Source organism: Plecotus auritus (assembly GCF_963455305.1).
Source record: "Plecotus auritus genome assembly, chromosome: 7".
NCBI classification, from domain to species: Eukaryota; Metazoa; Chordata; class Mammalia; order Chiroptera; family Vespertilionidae; genus Plecotus; species Plecotus auritus.
This window is the reverse complement of record NC_137774.1, coordinates 105,159,761-105,180,146: the sequence shown is the minus strand read 5'-3', so window position 1 is coordinate 105,180,146 and position 20,386 is coordinate 105,159,761.

Sequence of the window (20,386 nt, the reverse complement as noted above, 5' to 3'; positions counted from 1 at the left end):
GTATATTCCCATTGGTTAGTTCCAATATAAATAATTGTTGAAGTTATGCAATTTTTAGCCAGACAAAGCATATTTGACTTGCGTTAAGGCAGTTATCCCAGAGTAAAAATTGTGCAAGCATCTTAAAAAATATGGCATACATAAATCACTGTAGATATTTTCCTCAAGTTTTATTTTTTTCTTACTCTTCTTTGTTCTTTCACATTTTTTTTCCTATTTAGCAAGAACAAAGTATTGTTTGGGCAATTATTAGATTGTTTATGGCACTTTAGGATACATGGAATAAATTAGCTCATTTCTGAAGACCATGAAACTTTCTCCAATGAGAAGTACTTCAATGACCAAAAAAGTCCTAATTCCCCAGCTGCACTCATGTGGCCAGAAGGAACTATCAGTGGCTCAATGAAGTGTCTGTCCAACTGTCGAGTCTGAAATGCCAGTGTGGAACTTAAAAGAATGGTTTGTTAGATCAGACAGATTTCTGTTCTATAAATGCAATACGGTACAAACGCAAGGGTTAAAAATAAACTCATAAAAGTTTATAGTTAACAGAGATGTCCTGATAGAAAAATGCTATGGGAAAACACTTGAGGGAAATTAAAGGAGAAAAAGAAAAACAGCAAGTATGTGGTAGAGAAGTGAAGGAGATCTGCAAACAGGGATACTCTAGAAATTCTCTGGAGCAGATTGAGTTTGTTTAAATGTATAGTAATTCTGTCTGTCCTTGCAAGTTTTGTAGTTGTCATTAGAAACAGTGTCAATGAATGCCACTAGAGGATTATTTCTCTATTTGAATTGAGTAAGGGGAATACTTTCTATAAATCAAAGTAAGATTTATTTATTTATGTATTTATTTATGTATTTATTTATGTATTTATTGTGTAATATATTACATAAGTCTCCTTTTCCCCCCACTGTTCTCTTCCTGGCTGCCCCCAACCTCCAGCACATGCCCCCGCCACCCGAGTCTGTATCCATTGTTTATGCTCATATGCATGCATACAAGCCCTTTGGTTGATTTCTTACCTCCTCACCCCCCACCTTCCCTCATAGGTTGGACAGTCTATTCCATGCTCCTATGACTCTTGTTCTATTTTTGTTCATCAGTTTATGTTGTTCATTATATTCCACAAATGAGTGAGATCAGGTGATATTTATCTTTCTCTGTCTGGCTTATTTCACTTAGCATAATGCTCTCCAGTTCCATCCATGCTGTTGCAAATGGTAACAATTCCTTCTTTTTTACCACAGCGTAGTATTCCATTGTGTAGATGTACCACAGTTTTTTAATCCATTCATCTGTTGATGGGCATTTAGGCTGTTTTCAAATCTTAGCTATGGTGAATTGTGCTGCTATGAACATAGGGGTGCATATACCCTTTCTGATTGGTGTTTCTGTTTTCTTGGGATATAGTCCTAGAAGTGGAATCATTTGGGTCAAATGGAATTTCCATTTTTAATTTCTGAGGAACCACCATACTGTTCTCCACAGTGGCTGCACCAGTCTGCATTCCCACCAGCAGTGCACGAGGGTTCCTTTTTCTCCACATCCTCGCCAGCACTTGTCGTTTGTTGATTTGTTGATGATAGCCAGTCTGATAGATGTGAGATAGTAACCTCTTTGTCGTTTTGATTTGCATCTCTTAGATGATTAGTGACTTTGAGCATGTTTTCATATGTCTCTTCCTTCTGTATGTCCTCTTTGGAAAGGTGTCTATTTAGGTCCTTTGCCCATTTTTTGATTGGACTGTTTATCTTCCTTTTGTTAAGTTGTATGAGCTCCCTATAAATTTTGGAGATTAAACCCTTACCGGAGATAACATTGGCAAATATGTTCTCCCATGCTGTGGGCTTTCTTGTTGTTTTGTTGATGGTTTCTTTTGCTGTGCAGAAGCTTTTTATTTTGATGTAGTCCCATTTATTTATTTTCTCCTTAGTCTCCATTGCCCTAGGAGCTATATCGGTAACGATATTGCTATGACAAATGTCTGCTATTTTGCTGCCTATGGCTTCTTCTAAGATTTTTATGGTTTTCTGCCTTATGGTTAAGTCCTTTATCCATTTTAAGTTTATTTTTGTGTATGGTGTAAGTTAATGGTCTAGTTTCATTTTTTTTTTGCATGTATCCATCCAATTTTCCCAACACCAGTTATTGAAGAGACTGTCTTGACTTCATTGTATGCTCTTGCCTCCTTTGTCAAATATTAATTGAGCATAATGGCTTGGGTCGATTTCTGGGTTCTCTGTTCTGTTCCATTGGTCTATATGGCTGTTCTTGTGCCAGTACTAGGCAGTTTTGAAAACAGTGGCTTTGTAATATAGCTTGATATCTGGTATTGTGATCCCTCCAGCTTTGTTCTTCTTTCTCAAGATTGCTGCAGCTATTCGGGTTTTTTTTTTTATTCCAGATGAATTTTTGGAAAGTTTGTTCTAGATCTTTGAAGTATGCCATTGGTATTTTAATGGGGATTGTGTTGAATCTATAGATTGCTTTGGGTAGTATGGACATTTTAATTATGTTGAGTCTAGCAATCCATGAACACAGTATATTATGATTTATTTTTTAAAAGTGTTGTTTCATACAGTGGACTGGGAAGGAGACTAGGACCACAAAATGGCACAGAAACAGTAAAATACAGTGATGTGATTTTCCCAAAATTTTAGCAACTTGTTTCCCAATGATTTTGATAAAAATAATGATGAAGAAGACGATTTAGATGATGCAAACAAACTTTATTGACTACTTCATGAAGTGAACAGTCTCCTTTCAAAGAACTGCATAATGGGGTAGAAGGTTGGCTGCTTTTATAGGATAAAGAATAAAGAACAGGAAGAGATAAAGAGAAGTATCTGGTTGGCTGGGGCCACATCACTGGGTTTGGGGTGAGAAGACCCAGAGTTGGCGTGGTGTTTATGGAGTGGCTGACTAGACATGCTGCGTTTCTGGTCAAGGGAGCATTTACATGGACATGGAAGTCATCTAAGTTTCAGTTTGCTGATGTGGAACCCTGGCAGGAGCAGCTCCATCTTGGGCCTCAAAAGTTATTTCAACACTTTAAGACCTGGGGATGATGAGGCAGTTTCATACATGCATGCTTCTTTCTAAGATTTGTAGAAAAAGAACTAAGATTTGAAGAAAAGGAACTTGTGTATTTCAATTTAAAATGTGGTCATTAGTTTTAAGAAATAAGTCTAAGAAAGCTGGAAAATTGCTTAAATATACTTATCAAACTTTTCATAGAATTGTAGAGTTGGGGATTGAATCTCCTCACACATTTCTGAATCTTCTTCATGAAGGTAATAATGCTCACAGGCTTCCTACATTATGAATGTCACCAGCCCTATGGGCAATCCCAGGTCCCACTCCCAAACCTCCCCTTCCTCCCAAGTAGATTTTTGAGGTTCATTATTTTGCAGTTTAGTTTTAAAAAATTTGGCCTGTGTGTACTCTTTCTTATCCCTTCACTATTAATGAAACCATCTTCTATTGCTTAGGAATAAAGGCTTGAAAGCAGGTTAACACAAGTGGGGGTGGGGAGGAAACATAGATATTCTCAGAGGAGTTTGGAATGCTGTAATGGACGTGGCCACAATCATTAAGCCACCCTGAGCACTTACATCCAATTTGTTAACCAGCCCTGGACTGGTTACTGGTACACCTCCTTCATTCATTTTATAAAAAACTGAGGTGATGATGAATTTTGTTTTGTTAGGCTTTTCTGAACAGAGTATCTGTCAGTTCCTTCTCCATGACTATGCTTTAACTGCAACAACCAGATCAGTGCTCAGTCAATACTGGATGACTTTACTAATTAGCTTCCTTCATTCCTTTTTTCTAGTTGTTAAGCCTTGTTGGAAAAAATGGCATAGTTCTGCAAGTTTGTATTACTCAAAGTTCATAGATGTTAAACTGAACGTGGCCCTTTTTTGCCACACAGCAGTGCTTTGCTTCTTTCTAATCAATTTCTTTGCAGATAATGGGTGTTTCCTGATTCTACAGTTCACTAAGCTGTATGACCTTGGGCAAGTCATTTATCCTCTCTGAATCTCACTTTAATCTTTAAAGTGAAAAGATTTAAGGCATATATGTAAAACAAGTTGTCCCCTGCCTGGAACCCAGTACTCAGTTAATGCTAGTCCTTGTTTTAATGACAAATCCTTAACTTTGCTCCTCTCTTTATGTTCTCTTATGTCTTGGTATATTCTTAAAAGTCTATAAAATTTGAGACAAAAGACTCTTAAGTAATAGAATTTCAGGCAGTTTTAAGGGATGGTGGTGATGAGAGAGGATTACATAAAAACTTTTGGTAGAGAAGTATTTTCTGGTCTAATTTTGTACCTAGATCTTGGGATACATGTTCAGGTGACATGAGGTGTGTGAAGACTGTAATATCAGATAAATGTGAGTTATGAGAGTCGGTCATACATCTTCACTAACCAGCCTCTGGAAACTTGTTGCATTTTAGTCATATTTGCATTCAACCTTCTTAAATCTCTTTTACCCTCTAAAGTATTGATCTTTCATTAGTTTGTGATTTGTCTCTCGGCACTTTTCAATTTATCATTTTCAATTTTCTGTATACAGAGAGCCAGAGAAATGACAAAATACCTTCCTAAACTACATAGCCATCCTGTTCTCCATGAAATAAAGCCTTTTTTTTTTTTTTTTTTTTCAGTGAGGCAATGAGGTTCCCAGTCTGTTTCTGTAACATTACAATACTAAATTCTGTTGGGAAAAGAAGTTTAATAATAATATTCTAGCAAGGAATGAGTATGAGGAAGGCTATAAGAATTCATAAATTTTCTGTTTGTACAGATAAAAAGTAATGTGGCAGATTGTGCCCAAAGTAGATGTGTCAAGATAGTTTTTGCCTTTTAATAAAAATAGGAAAAGTGTTAAGGGATCCAGTGCTATGTATATTTCTTTCACATATTTAACTGCAGTTTTATCTGTGTTTTCCTCTTCTTTATTTTACAAAGCTCTAAATCACATTTTCTTTGCAACCATATTGTCTCTAAGTGAAATAGCTCCCTGTTCCCTGCTCCTCCATATAAATGTTAATCACTACCCCCTTTTCTTTCAATATTGCCCTTATGTTTCAATTTGCTTTGGTTCCTATTTCTTTTTTGTTAGAAGCATGTGTTGGGCTTCAAATCCTCTGCAAATTACATAAAAATTACTAAAATTTCTTTCTCTTCCAAATAAGAATAATGCAAAAATTTCTATTAAGATATTTATTTTGTGTAACCATTTTCTAATTTTCAGATCATCTTTTCATCATTATCTAAATTATCCAGCTCAGTTGCATCAAGATGGTTAGGCAGATGTAAACCTCTCCTTTTACAAGTGGAGAAACTTGGGCTCTGAGATATTATGACCTGGTTAAAAGCACACTTGGTCAGTGACAGTGAGAAGACGAGAACTGGGGGCTCCCACTCCTATACTGTGTTCAGCCCAAGAGCCTAGGCTGGGAGTGGTGATAGAAATACTGTTGTCATCTGTTTCAAAAATACAATTTGGACAAAGTGTTCATCATGGTAATTAAAAAATGCATGTAGGATTTTCTCTGACTTAGGGAAAGTGAGAGGAAAAATGAGGTGAATACCCTTTACAGGTTTACAAGTGACAACATGTTTATCAGCAGAGCTTAAAAACATGCCACAAAAATATATTACTCTCCCATTGATGGCTAATGCCATGATTATTTCACATCTAAACCAGTGAATTCTGCTGCATCTAAATTTAAAAGATTTGGACTGGAAAATGGCATTTTCAAGTTGAGAATATTAGTGTAAAACATGAACTCATCCCCTCAGGTAAGCTTGTGATTTCCTATTCATAGTGAATTTCCTTCTACACAACAAGCCCACTCAAGCCTAAGCACCATTGTCCTTGCTATTACCCCTACTGACATTCTTTTCCTCTAGATTTTGTGAGCTCTGTTTTGTCAGTAAGTACTTAGCTCGGTTGTCCAGTGTCATCTTCTCAGAGACTTTCTTGAGCTTCCATCTAATGCAATGGTTCTCAACCTTTCTAATGCCGCGACCCTTTAATGCAGTTCCTCATGTTGTGGTGACCCCCGACCATAAAATTATTTTCGTTGCTACTTCATAACTGTAATTTTGCTACTGTTAATGCATCGTAATGTAAATATCTGTGTTTTCCGATAGTCTTAGGCTCTACAGCAGCGGTTCTCAACCTGTGGGTCATGACCCACAGGTTGAGAACCGCTAGCAGGGTTGCCTAAAACCATCAGAAAACACAGATATTTACATTACGATTCATAACAGTAGCAAAATTACAGTTATGAGGTAGCAATGAAAATAATTTTATGGTCGGGGGTCACACAACATGAGGAACTGTATTAAAGGGTCGCGACATTAGAAAGTTGAGAACCACTGATCTAATGTATTCCTCCAGCCCAGGTCAGACTCTATCACTCAGCACTTGTTTGTTTACAGCATTTATTAATATCACACACTAACTTATTTACAATGTGCATTCTTATTTTTTCACCCTGTTTCTGGAATGGAATTTTATGAGAGAAAAGTGCCTGTCTCTTGTTCAACACTGTTTTTATTTTATAATTATAATTTATTTTCTAAATATGTTTTTTGTCTGTTGTTCAACTTGGTATTCTCATAATTTAGCAGTGACTGGCTTATAGTAAGTACTTAATTCTTCTACATTAAATAAATGAAAAAAACAAATCCAGGACAGGTATTGTTTCTATAGATTCCTAAAGTCCAGCCACTGTTTGAGATGGAATTCAAAAAAGCCAGGAACACTCTTAAATAGTTTTAATTATAACATTTGTTTAAATATTAATGAAAATCGGCTTCTTACAGTTTTTACTCATTCTCCCAGCAGAAGTCAGCTTTCTGTTTACACAGTGAATACATCTAATCTCTCTTCCACCTTCCGTCTCTTGAAATGATGGACGACAGTGTCCTTGTGCTTTCTGTGTCTCCTCCTTTCAGAGTAAACCTTTTCCAGTTCCTTTTGCCAGATCTCATATTACACAGCTTTCAAATCCTCATCATTCTTGTCCTACTTCTCCTACTTCCTTCTTTGGCCAGATTTCAGCTAGTCCATATCCCGCCTTAGAGAGAGGTGCAACGAATGTGGGAAGGAACTTAGCCTCTCTTCTCCAGGAGGCCTGGGAAGTGCGGTTAATGGGAAAGGCTTTAGAGTCAATCAGATCCTGGTTCAAATTCAGTTTTTACTTATGGGTTGAGTTGGGTAAGTAGGTGGGCTCTCTAAGCCTCAATTTTTCTCATCTGTAAAATGAGGATAATCAGAGGGTAAAAAAGGTAATCAGGTATATACTCATACCTCTCTCCCTCATGATTTTTGATCCAATTGAGTAGATACAGGTATAAAGTAGGAATAAAAATATTAACTTTATTGCTGGTAAAACTGAAGTAGGGAGCACAGATGGTGTTGACCCAAAAATGATCTTCCTATTCCTCCCTTCATTTGTCTAGTCTAGATGGTGAACTAAGAGTCAACTAATTCCCCTAACTACTTTTCACTGTTACAGCTGCTCTTAAACCAAGTTTCCCTAACTTTTCCCCCTCTATGAATTAGGCAAACAATTTTATGAATCTAGCACAATATTTCATATACCTCCAGGTTTTCTTTTAAAAATATAATTCCATGCCCTGGTTGGTGTTCCTATGTGGTTAGAGAGTAGGCCAATGGGCGAAAGGGTTGCAAGTTCCATTCCCAATCAAGGTCAAGTAGCCAGGTTGTAGGTTCAATCCCCTGAACAGTTGGGGCATGTGCAGGAGACAACCAATGGATGTGACTCTCTCAAATCAGTGTTTCTCTCTTTCTTTCTCTCCCTCCCTCCCTCCCTTCCACTCTCTCTAAAAAAAACAATGGGAAAAAATATGCTCAGGTGAGGATTAAAATATATATGTATATTTCCATTATTTAAGACTGATTATCTTTTTGAATAAGTCTTTTACAATTGGATCAGTTAGGTATCACACCTAGAATTTTGTCATCTATCAATTCAATGAGCTCATTTTCCAAAGTTCCTTTTATGCTATTTAATATAAATGTTGGTCAAGATATGGTCAATAGCAGAATCACATGGCACATCACTAGAGTTTTTGCTGCACATTGACTTCCTGAATTAGACTGAAATTATGACTAACCCAATTTTATTCTGAACAATATTTCCTCACCCTATAAACAATAATATTGTTAATATATTATCTGATCCCTGCTTTGAAATATATTGCACTATGTATGGGGATCTTATTTTAAAAATCGCATTTCTTATTCATGTACATTTGTGCTATCTTTTAGTGCTTACTACAACTTTTCTAAATTTTCAAGAATAATTCTAAAACTTCATAAGAATTTTATAGTAAGCCAGCTTGTAGGTCTAAAATTTACCCTTTGAACTACAGAACACTTGCCCACTGAAACTCTCACTTGATTTCTCAAAGTAGAATAGCCAATCACATTCTTCAAAGTTTTCTCCATATGCTAAGCAGTAATTTCTATGGGCCTAGAGACTCAGCTTCATTAAAAGATAGGGAGTTTACTTACTATCATTGGCCTTATCTTGGATCTTGGTCTTCAATTTCCTTCAGCCTTCTCTGTTCTACACTCCAGTGAAAAGATTATTCTCTTTGATAGTCCACCTGGAACAAAGTAATTGTGCTTCCTGTTAGCATTTAACCACTTACTCCAAGAAATAGGCCAAACCTTTCTAATTATGCTCAGCCTCTTAACACATAGATGACAAATATCTCTAGCAGTTATCCCTAAATTTACTTTAAGAAGAAAAGTATTTTTTTTTCTTTTATTTGTTTTTGGCTTTCATGACAATATTTGTGCTACTCTTATATTTATTTGTCCAAGGTGCCTGTCATTACACAATCCATCACACCAAACCAAGGCAAACAAAACAAAACCACAAAACGTTTTAGAGCATTTGCTGTGCGGTCAGATTCTCTCTTGGTAGATAATTGTAATTATATTGACATTATTTTATTCAACTTTCTGTCTCCACGAAGTCACATGTACTGCTTTTCAGGATCCCCAGAAATAAGAGTAATAATTTATTTATTTTAACATTAACATTTATAAAATTTTACTAAAAATCATATTGTATCTAGAATTTTCCCAGCAGTTTCATTTCTAACATATTATAGTATTTTTTATTTCTTTGCATTATCTTTTTTTCCCTTTTATTTAGTATAACAATACAAGTTGCTGTAGTGATTTTCCCCACCTTGTAAAAGAGTGAATTGTTAGAAAAGAAATTTAATAATTTATAAAATCTCAAAATGAAGGAAAGATATGTTAAATATTGAGCATATATACATGATATAATGTTGTGCAAACATGAAAATATTTATAGAAATGTTATATATTGTAATAAAATATAACCAGGGTGAAGATTATATAAAATTATGTAATTGAAAGAGGGGAAGGCACCAAACATTATATAAACCAAAATGTGTTTATAGGGGAATGAGGGATTAGGAGTGATTTATATGTTCTTATCTGTTTTTCAATAAGATAGTATTACCATATTTTTCTGTGTATAAGACGCCCCCATATATAAGACACCCCACACTTTTCCAACCCAAAATTAAGAAATCAATATTTTAAACATAAAACAGAACACATTTTTATTTAGTAATTACTGCAGGTAAAGTACTATGATATTATGCAGCTTATCACTTTATTCAGCCTTCGTTGCATCACTGCTCTCTTCTTCATCACTATTAGTTCCAGACATCAATTTTTTCAGCTTCTATTTTATCACTGCCGTCTTCTGAGTCACTGTCTATATATGTGACATCATCCTCATAAACTGGTGGCATTTTCTGAGCTAACTTTGTTCGTGTTCTCATGGTCAACCCTTCTCTCCTCCTGAAATGGAAGCACCATTTTGCCTTTCCTGTAAAATCAACAATGTTCCTTTCGCTTGCAAACATTCTTGCCTGACATTGAGTAAGCGTGATTGCCATACATAAGCCACTCTGGCACTGCTCCACAATCCAAGTCTTAAGCCTCTACTCCAAGTTTGCCCATTTTGCTGTTTTTTTCTCTTAAGGTCTTCTTCTTTTTTGGCATCTTAAGGAGTTGTTCTTCCTGTTTTCTCCAGTCTTATCATACACTCAGTGGGAAGAGGTCCAAATTGTCTCTCTGCAGCTCTATTTCCATGCTTTTTTGCATAGCTGATTGCATTGAGTTTGAATTTTGTAGAGTAAGACAATCACTTACTGGTATTTATCTTATTTTTTGGCATCTTTATGGGTTCAGAACACTCTGTGCACTCTCCACTTCCACCTCCAATTACAGCATCAGCTGACATCAGTAACAATAAGGTTCGTGACTGGAGGAAGCCTGTCTGACAAGGTATGGGCAGCTACGCACCTGGGTGATTCCCTCCTCGGCTGACTTCCCTGTATAAGATGCCCCTTGATTTTCAATCTAATGATTTTAGGAAAAAATAGCATCTTATACATGTAAAAATACAGTATTTGATTTTTTAAATTATTACAAAAGCAATGAAGTAAATAGATTATCATTTTAAATGTATGTATGTTGCATACTGAGGACTGGTGTTAAGGTCAATATGGTAGCCTGAGTTTTCAAGTAATAAAAAATGAGCAAATCGCAGTGTAGCCTTTCCCAGCGAGGTAGGCTTTCTGACTACAAATACAGCATCTTTTCCCTTTACGATAGATGGAAATAAGACATCTACTTCTTGAGAAACGTTGTTCTTAATAAGACATGTTTCTTTTTTTAAATCATTCAAAATTAAGGAAGAGAGGAATATATATAATATTTAAAAATGTGAGTTTTGTGATCAGGCAGACCTAAATTTGAATTTCACTACCAGGTAGCATGAAAACCTTAGGCCAATTACCTAACCTCTCAAAGCAAGTGTTCCATCTGTAGAATTGAGTATAAAATGAGATCATGCATATAAACTTATAGAATAGTGTTTGGCATGTGCTCAATAAATGATTGTTACTATTTTTATATTAAATTCATTATTTTTGTATTTTATTCAGTATTAAAAGAGTAACTGAGGACTGGTCTACATAAATATTACTATAGCTAGATATTAATGTTTTATCTTATATAGTATTCTTTAAGAATATCACAGTGTTCTAAAAATTACAAGCTCTAGATTTTTTAAAATTAAAATTTGAAAGTATTCCAAGATTACTTTTATTGTAGAAACAAAGAAATGTATTTTAACCTAGGACTGTCTTTCAGTGTCCAGGTCAGTGTTAAATGTGGCAGGTAATTTTTATGAGGATATTAAGATGGAGGGCTTTAGTGAATTTCTGCTGTCCCATGGGACCACATCATAATGAAGATGAAAATTAATGTTTTGTTGAAGAGCGTGATGCTAGTGCTATGTAGGAATTAACAAAATCTGGAACAAGTAACAGTGTCAACAATATAAATAAAATTTTTAAGAAGGCTCTAAATATCTATGATTACATTTCATCTATTTACTGGAATTCAGAGCTAATCAATACAATGAGTAGCAAACTATCTATTTCTGCATAAATGTGATGTTTAAAGAGGAGAGGATAGGGGTCAAGTATATTTAAAATCCAAGGGATTATAGACTCCAGACCTGAACATTTTCATACTCCCAGTCCATTAATTATAGGTGATGAACTTTAAAAATAATTAAGCCAATTAGTTCTTACGGTGCCAATATAAAAAGTTTTTGAGTAACTGATTAACTCTGGGAGAATTTAGAAAACACTTCAATCAATTCTTAGGTTATCCAAGATTTTATTATTTCCGTATGCCACATGAGACACCACACTGAAAACACTTCTTGTTTCTTAAAGCCCTACATCTTCTGTGGCATTACACAACCAAAGAAAGAATTTTCTGTTTATAGCACTCAACTGGTTTCTGTGGCAAAGGTCATACAGTAATAAATTGAGAATTTAACTTCTATTGGACTAACTTAAGGAAATGAGTTTCTATCTCTATCACCATAAATCTACAGAGAAGCTGGCCACAGAATCTAAAACAAATGACCACTTTCCATGCCACATGTCAAACATGGATTGTTCACAGGTGGCTGGAGTGAACATTTGGCTCTTGGTTCCATTAATAAGCAATCAAGTTTGCAGCTTTTTTTCCCCTTCAAGTCTACTTGTTCCCATGGGACACTATTTGGCCCCTATATAGATTTCTTGAAGGTGATCAAATGACAGTTTGATACACAATTTTTAAAAAATATCTTAGTGAAAGTTTTATAAGTCTGTTGTAGTAGTTCCCATGGCACAATATTTCTTTTTGTCATATCACTCAAAATGGAAAAACAAAATCACACATGATTTATACTCTAAGGGCTACTCTTTTATTGCAGTGGTTCTTAAAAGTGCCTCAACTTAGAATCATCTGGGACCTTTGCTAAGAAGTTGATTTCCCTTCACACTATATTCAGAATAATTAATTCTTGGATGGGACCACGAATCTGGACTTTAATAAGCAGCTCAGGGATTCCTTTGATTGGACGAGTTTGAGCCATGTCTTTAATTGACAGGTTTGAGGTCTGGAAAGTGCATAGTCCATGAAAGTCACTTTTTTAGATTAAAAGGCACACCACAGAGTCTCAGAGCTCAGACCTGCTCACTAATTTTGGTGATGATGACAGGGTTAAACCATTATACAAATGCAAAGTGAAGGCAAGTGATGACAATGCCTTAGTGCCTTATTATTATTTTTCTTCTGAGAAAACCAACAAGCTTTGAAGCAATTCCTTTAAAAAATATATGGAGTTTGTGCTGCATTAGAAAATGCATACTTTTTTTTCCCCAAATATATTGTGTAAAACACGCTTAGATTTCCATTGTGCTTTTCCTTAAGAAACTAAAGCAATATAGATGAAAATTGTGAAATTCCCCAACCAGTAGAACTACAGATTGAGAATATGAAATAGTAATAGGAATAGGTAAAAAAAAGGAGAAATGGTTTTAGACATTTCTTTTCATGAAATATTCTTTCTTTTTTTTCTTCCTATTTCTTATATGTCCACCCTTTCTTCATATTTTAGTTTCCTTTCTCATTTAGGCTCTCTTTCCACTTGTTCCCTCATCTACTTTTCTCGTCCAGTTTATATGAGCATGTGGAGCTAATCAGCTAACCAGCCAGACACTACCATTCATTCTGAAGATCATTCTGTGTTCATAGGGACATGGTTATAAAAACTCTTCAGGAAACCTGACCTTGAGGATGCTTTTTGTTAACTATGTTCTCTAGAGTTGTAGTTACCGAATGGATTGAATGTAGCCATCACAGCTATCCTTTTATCTTCTCTAAGTTCAAGTCTGGGTCATCTCGGCAGACTTCTCTTCTTAGTTCCTAGTATCCATGGGCTTTCTGTCCCCCTCAGAGGCTGCTTTATTTTTGGTGGATAGAGTAGGTGGTGGGTGGTCCAGAGGTTTTTGGCACTTAAATTCTCATTCCCATACTTCCAGCATCCCGGCAGTAACTCTGTCATCACTCACCTCCTTCTTTCCCCAGCATCTTCTTTTCCAAGTATACATTAAAAATAGCCTTTTATGGAAGAATCAACTAATCCTTTTAAACTAAGCCATCTTCTGCTATTGATACTTCTACCGTGGAGTTTTTATGCCAAATGTCAAGTCTTTTTTATTTTCTGTGGGGTTTTGAATGTTGAAATTCTAATTATTTATTAAGCAATGGGCTGTTACCTGACTTGATTTAATTTCTTCATCACAAGCTGTGGAGTGTCCCCCTTATTGTGCTGAGTCCATGCCAAATGGTCTGTCCTACAGAGGAAAGAAAATATTTGTGAGGAAAGCAGATGGTTCTAAAATAGAGTAGGAACCAGCACACAACTTTTCAGAAATCATCCATCAGGGCATTTACTATGACCCTAGTCAGGATTATTTTCACAGGAGAAGAATAAAAAGGAAAATCTTTAATGGTGTTTACTTCATTAGTGAAAAGATGGCTGGGAAATAATGCATTTCAAGGAACTAGGTAGTATTTAGAGAATGAAAATATTCAATGGGAAATAACAATTTAAGATTTCATTTTGAGGTTAAGATACTAGATGGACCTTGACTGAACCATTAAAGTTTCAGAGACAAATACTGGGGAGTCTTAAAGGTTTCACTTAGTTGCTTCTTAGTTAAAATCTAAGAGCCTGGATGAGCCTGAACTGTTTACATAGATCATAATGTATGTTATGGTTGAATGGGCTGATCTGCCATAAGACTAGGTCATGTTCCTTATTGCATATTTTGCCTATTTATTGGTTTTTATAAGTCTTCAGACCCTAAGTCTTGGTGTTAAAAGATGTTGGTGTTAAAAGATGTGAGTTACAGAGAGCTGTAAAGTTACCCAGCTGTTCTGAGAAATGTTTTATGTGTAGTGTGTTTTCTTCTTTAATCATGGAGAAAAGTTGTCATCATACCAGGCCTACCAGCTTTTCTTTGTCTTTCTTCTGACAGACTATTGAACTGTTGAAGACTATAAGATGCATGAGTATTTATTTTTATTATTTGGTGAGTTGTACTAGAGTTTAGTGTCTAAAAATATAGTCATGTACATTTGTTGTAACAATTTTACTACCTACTTTTCATCTGGCAAGCTGCTTCACATTTTCCCTCTAAATTCCAATATACAAAAATTTAACCCAATTCCTTCTCTCCCTTAATCACTTGTAGGATGAAGTAGCATTTGCTATAATGCTTTACAGAACGAAGATCCTACAGTACTCTTATCTTCTCTATTCATAAACTATGGGCGACCTATTTTTTCTCTCATTTAATATTTTATCTTCCCAAATATTTTCTTTAGTTTCCTCTAATTAAGCACTATTCTCTGACGTTTGTTTTCCTGCATATTTTTTAACCTGAAATTCAACAAAAGATATACATTCAAGGGAAGATAAAATATTTAATGTTGCATCCCCTAAATCTAAATTATATTGGACAATTTTAAATGTAGCACAACAACTTTATATACCTAGCATTTTATATTTCCTATCTTCAGACACAGAGGTTATATAAAAAGTAGAATAATTAAATTAGAAATTCTTTAGAGGAAGAAAAAAGTAAACACTGTCACCAATGAAACCATAAAACTGAAAGGAGCGAAGACTATATAGAGGTCAAGGGAAATGGAGCATGGGCCATGGAGAGAAAATTCCCCAAGGAAACATATTTCAGACAACGGCTGCTTGAATGAAACCACTTCTGCACACAGGTTTAAAGTTAACCTCCAGTTGCTGTTTTATACAAGATATGGGTATGAGAAGGCCATGCAAATCATCATCATCATCAAGTCTATTATATGGAACTCATAATTTTCAGGACCTTCTCTATCCATTAGCCCTGTTAGGTCCCATCTTTCACGCATGCTCAGAAAAGCACTGCACAGATCTTTTCACATTCCTCAGAAGGGAATACTTTTCTTTGTGTTCTCACTTTACAAATTGGGAAACCGAGGCAAATGGAACAAAGTGGAGCTGAGAGAAGCCAGTGCAATGAGTGCCCCTCTTCCTGGCACTGTTTGAATATGCATGGATCTCATGGCCTGTTCCTTCCTGGAGTTTTGATTCATTGGAATTGAAATGATTTTGCCAGACGTTCTAGTCTGTCTGTTGGCAGAATGAGAGTTGCCTTAATGGTTATCACTATATTGCTTTCCTGACCTCAGAGGGGTATTATACACAGAGGGATCTTTACCAAAAAGTACTGTGTGTGGGAGAATGAATCTGAGAGGCCCTGGGAAGGAATGTGGCGTTAAAACAAAAGGACTTTCAGTGCCTCTCACGGCTTTCTGACTTGTAATCACTTTTCAGTGGCTTTCAGACAGCTGCAAGGGGCCCGGGAGCTTGGCTGTGTGGCTGTCACGTGTGTGAATGGATTCCATGTAATTCTGTGTGTGAAATGTATGCTCATCTGGGCCCACTGCAGGCTACACTGCTATGGGGAGATGGTGGCGATTTGGGGAGTTTGGCTTTCATGTTTTGTAACTTCAGAAAAAGCTGTGAAGAGACTTTACACCTTTTTGGACTCACAGAACTCTAGACAGTAAGATTATTTACTGAGCAATCTTTATTAGTAACAGATAGAAACATATGCATCCAGAAGTTGGCATCATGGTCATGTTTAAAACTGGCTTTATGCTTTAAGAGGTGGAATGGAAGTAACAAGCTCCCAAACAATTGAACATCACTGAGCTGCCCTTTTAAGTCTTTCTTATTGTATTAAGTTAATTGTTTTATAAACATCTAAATTTCATTTTTTTTGCTACTTTAGGTAAACTCAAACTAACTAAATAAAATACTTGTACAAGAATGTACAAAATGTGTAGTAAAATAGCAGAAATATCCCCCCCCCCCCCTGAATCATAGCTTTTCATAATCCTAAAGTCATTCAAGATCATTTTAGGGAACTTGTAAACATATAATGTAAAGAAGCAGAAAAGTCAACCATAATTCCTGTTTCTTACTCATGCTTTTATTGTCAAACATTTTGGAATACTGGTATAGTTCTTTAAATTCATTTTGTTTGTGTGTTATTTTATGGTTGATATTATGGTATACATCTCTTCTTTTTTACTTCATACATACTTTCCCATAACATAAAAATCTTTATAAATATCTTCTCTGATAGTTGCATAATAGTGCATAATTGAGCTCAATTAATATAAATAGTTTAAAATGGAAAAATGTTTGGGCTGTGTTGTTAAGTTGTCTTAAAGCCATATAGTGGCAGAGTAGGTTGTTACAAGTTTGTATTCAGGTTCTGTCACTTACTAATTGTTAACTTACCAAGTTCTTTTATCTCTGAATGTCACCTATAGCCTGTAAAGCAGTGGTTCTCAACCTTTCTAATGCCGTGACCCTTTAATACAGTTCTTCATGTTGTGGTGACCCCCAACCATAAAATTATTTTCGTTGCTACTTCATAACTGTAATTTTGCTACTGTTCTGAATCGTAATGTAAATATCTGTGTTTTCCAATGGTCTTAGGCGACCCTGCTAGCGGTTCTCAACCTGTGGGTTGCAACATTGAAAAGGTTCAGACCCACAGGTTAGAACCGCTGCTGTAGAGCCTAATAAGACCATCGGAAAACACAGATATTTACATTACGATTCATAACAGTTGCAAAATTACAGTTATGAAGTAGCAACGAAAATAATGTTATGGTTGGGGGTCACCACAACATGAAGAACTGTATTAAAGGGTCACAGCATTAGAAAGGTTGAGAACCACTGCTGTAAAGGGATAGCAACATTTCATCCACTTTACTGTTGGATACAAATATAAGGTTTATTTTCTCTCCATTCCTTATTCCGTCTCCTTAACATTTGAAGTAGTTTTCACTATTCTGTGGTTATTCTCAGGACCTGGAGGACATTATGCTGAGTGAAATAAGCCTGTCACAGAAAGACAAGTACCACATGATTTCACTCATATGTGGAATTTAATGAACACACTGAACTACCAAGCAAAATAGAGACAGACTCATAGAGAGCAGGCACACAGCTCTGGAGGTGGGTTGGAAGTTTGGGTGGAGGGATTGAGCAAAAAAGAAAAAAAAAAAGAACAAGAACTCATGGACATGGATAAAAGGGTATAGAGGGAATAAATGGTGATGGAAAAATAAAACATAAACTCAAAAAATATATATATATCAGTGTAGTTCAGTTTAAAACATCAGCCTTACCTTTCCCCACCCAAGTCCAGACTTGCAAATAATGTGGGAAGGTCTGCATTTCTACATACCTAGTTTGGGAGCAGGGTTAGGGCAAAGAACACAAGTCATTTTACTTATCTTGGTTTGGGAACAGTGTTCTTATGCACTTTCTCTGGCTAAGACCATTTGACCACCATTGTGACAGTAATTAAAACACATGCTTTCTCAGTGAGTACTCATGCTCTATTCTCACTATGTCTACAGGATTTCCTGACAGCATGATTTCTCTAACTCCAATTCAACTTCTTTATCCTATTTTAGCTTTCATCCATGGCTGACTCTTGGTGGTTTCTATTTTATTTTATTTATTTAAAATCTTTATTGTTTAATGTATTACATAAGTCTCCTTTTCCCCCATTGACCTCTTTCCGGCTGCCCCCAACCCCCAGCACATGCCTTGCCACCCTCCCCCACCTGTGTCCATTGGTTATGCTCATATGCATGCATAAAAGTCCTTTGGTTGATCTCTTGCTCCCTTACCCCCCACCTTCCCTCATAGGTTGGACAGTCTGTTCCATGCTTCTATGCCTCTGGATCTGTTTTTGTTCATCAGTTTATGTTGTTCATTATATTCCACAAATGAGTGAGATCATGTGATATTTACCTTTTTCTGTCTGGCTTATTTTGCTAAACATAATGCTTTCCAGTTCCATGCTATTGCAATTTCTTCTTTTTCACAGCAACTTAGTACTCCATTGTGTAGATGTACCACAGTTTTCTAATCCACTCATCTGCTGATGGGCACTTAGGCTGTTTCCAAATCTTAGCTATTGTAAATTGTGCTGCTATATGAACATAGGGGTGCATATATCCTTTCTGATTGGTGTTTCTGTTTTCTTGGGATATATTCCTAGAAGTGGGATCATTGGGTCAAATGGGAGCTCCATTTTTAGTTTTTTGAGGAAACTCCATACTGTTCTCCACAGTGGCTGCACCAGTCTGCATTCCCACCAGCAGTGCACGAGGGTTCCTTTTTCTCTGCATCCTCTCTAGCACTTGTTATTTGTTGATTTGTTGATGATAGCCATAATGATAGATGTGAGATGGTACCTCATTGTTGTTTTGATTTGCATCTCTCTGATGATTAGTGACTTTGAGCATATTTTATATGTCTCTTGGTCTTTTGTATGTCCTCTTTCAAAAGTGTCTATTTAGGGCCTTTGCCCATTTTTTGATTGGACTGTTTATCTTCCTTTTGTTAAGTTGTATGAGTTCCCTATAAATTTTGGAGATTAAGCCCTTACCGGAGATAACATTGGCAAATATGTTCTCCCATGCTGTGGGCTTTCTTGTTGTTTTGTTGATGGTTTCTTTTGCTGTAAAGAAGCTTTTTATTTTGATGTAGAACAGACATATAGACCAATGGAACAGAACAGAGAACCCAGAAATCGACCCAAGCCATTATGCTCAATTAATATTTGACAAAGGAGGCAAGAGCATACTATGAAGTCAAGACAGTCTCTTCAATAAATGGTGCTGGGAAAATTGGATGGACACATGCAAAAAAATGAAACTAGACCACCAACTTAAACCATACACTAAAATAAACTCAAAATGGATAAAGGACTTAAATGTAAAGCAGGAAACTATAAAAATCTTAGAAGAAGCCATAGGCAGCAAAATAGCAGACATTTGTCGTAGCAATATCTTTACTGATACAGCTCCTAAAGCAATGGAGACTAAGGAGAAAATACACAAATGGGACTACATCAAAATAAAAAGCTTCTTGGTGGTTTCTTGCTCTTGCAATTCCCTTATTCCCTTGCCTGGTAGGTAAGACTCTTAGCGAGTGTAGAAAGGAGGGTGTTGAGGAGATATTAGCCAGATAAAACTTGCTAACTTCTGTGGTGTTCCTTGATCAATGGTACCATAAAATAATACAGTCCTGGCAGCTCCTCTAGTAGGTAGCAATGTCACGCACATGCATTTGCAAAGGTATGGCTTATACTGTTGTGCAAATGAGAGAGAATTCTTCACTGTTCCATTTGCAAGAAGAAACATCCTGAGGAAGACAGACTGCACATGTTTGGATCTTAGAATCTATCAGATCTGACCTTTACTTCATAATGGCCCTTTCACTTCATGCTTTCTAGGTATGTGACCTTCAGTATATTGCACAAACTCTCTGGAAGTCAGTTTCCTGAACTTCTTATCTGTAATGTGAATAAGCAAGGCCAAAGGGTTGACATAGGATTAAATGACATATGGTATTCCAGTAAATGTCTGTAGCTTGCTTCTTCCATCTCCTTGGTTATTCTACAAAAAGGCATGCAGTCTGTGTTTTCTTCTTCTTTTTTTCTCCTCTCCTCCCTCTCCTCCTACAATAGTAAATCACCTACACTCAGGCTCCAGACATAAACCTTTCCATGCCTTGACTGAAGTCAGGAGCTTCATGGGTTTCTTCTTTTGATGGAGGAGGCTTCTTCTATGTAGTCTATAAATATGTAGTTTCAAGATCAAACGGCAGGATGATACAAACTAAAATTTTATTTCAAGGGAGAAAAGTATAAAATCCATGTGAATAAATTCATAAAGTCATATATAGTTTTCAAGTAATATTTTTAAAGTATGCAATTTCCCTGGTTATCTACAATTCAGAATCCTATGCTTATTCACTTTAATATTTATAAG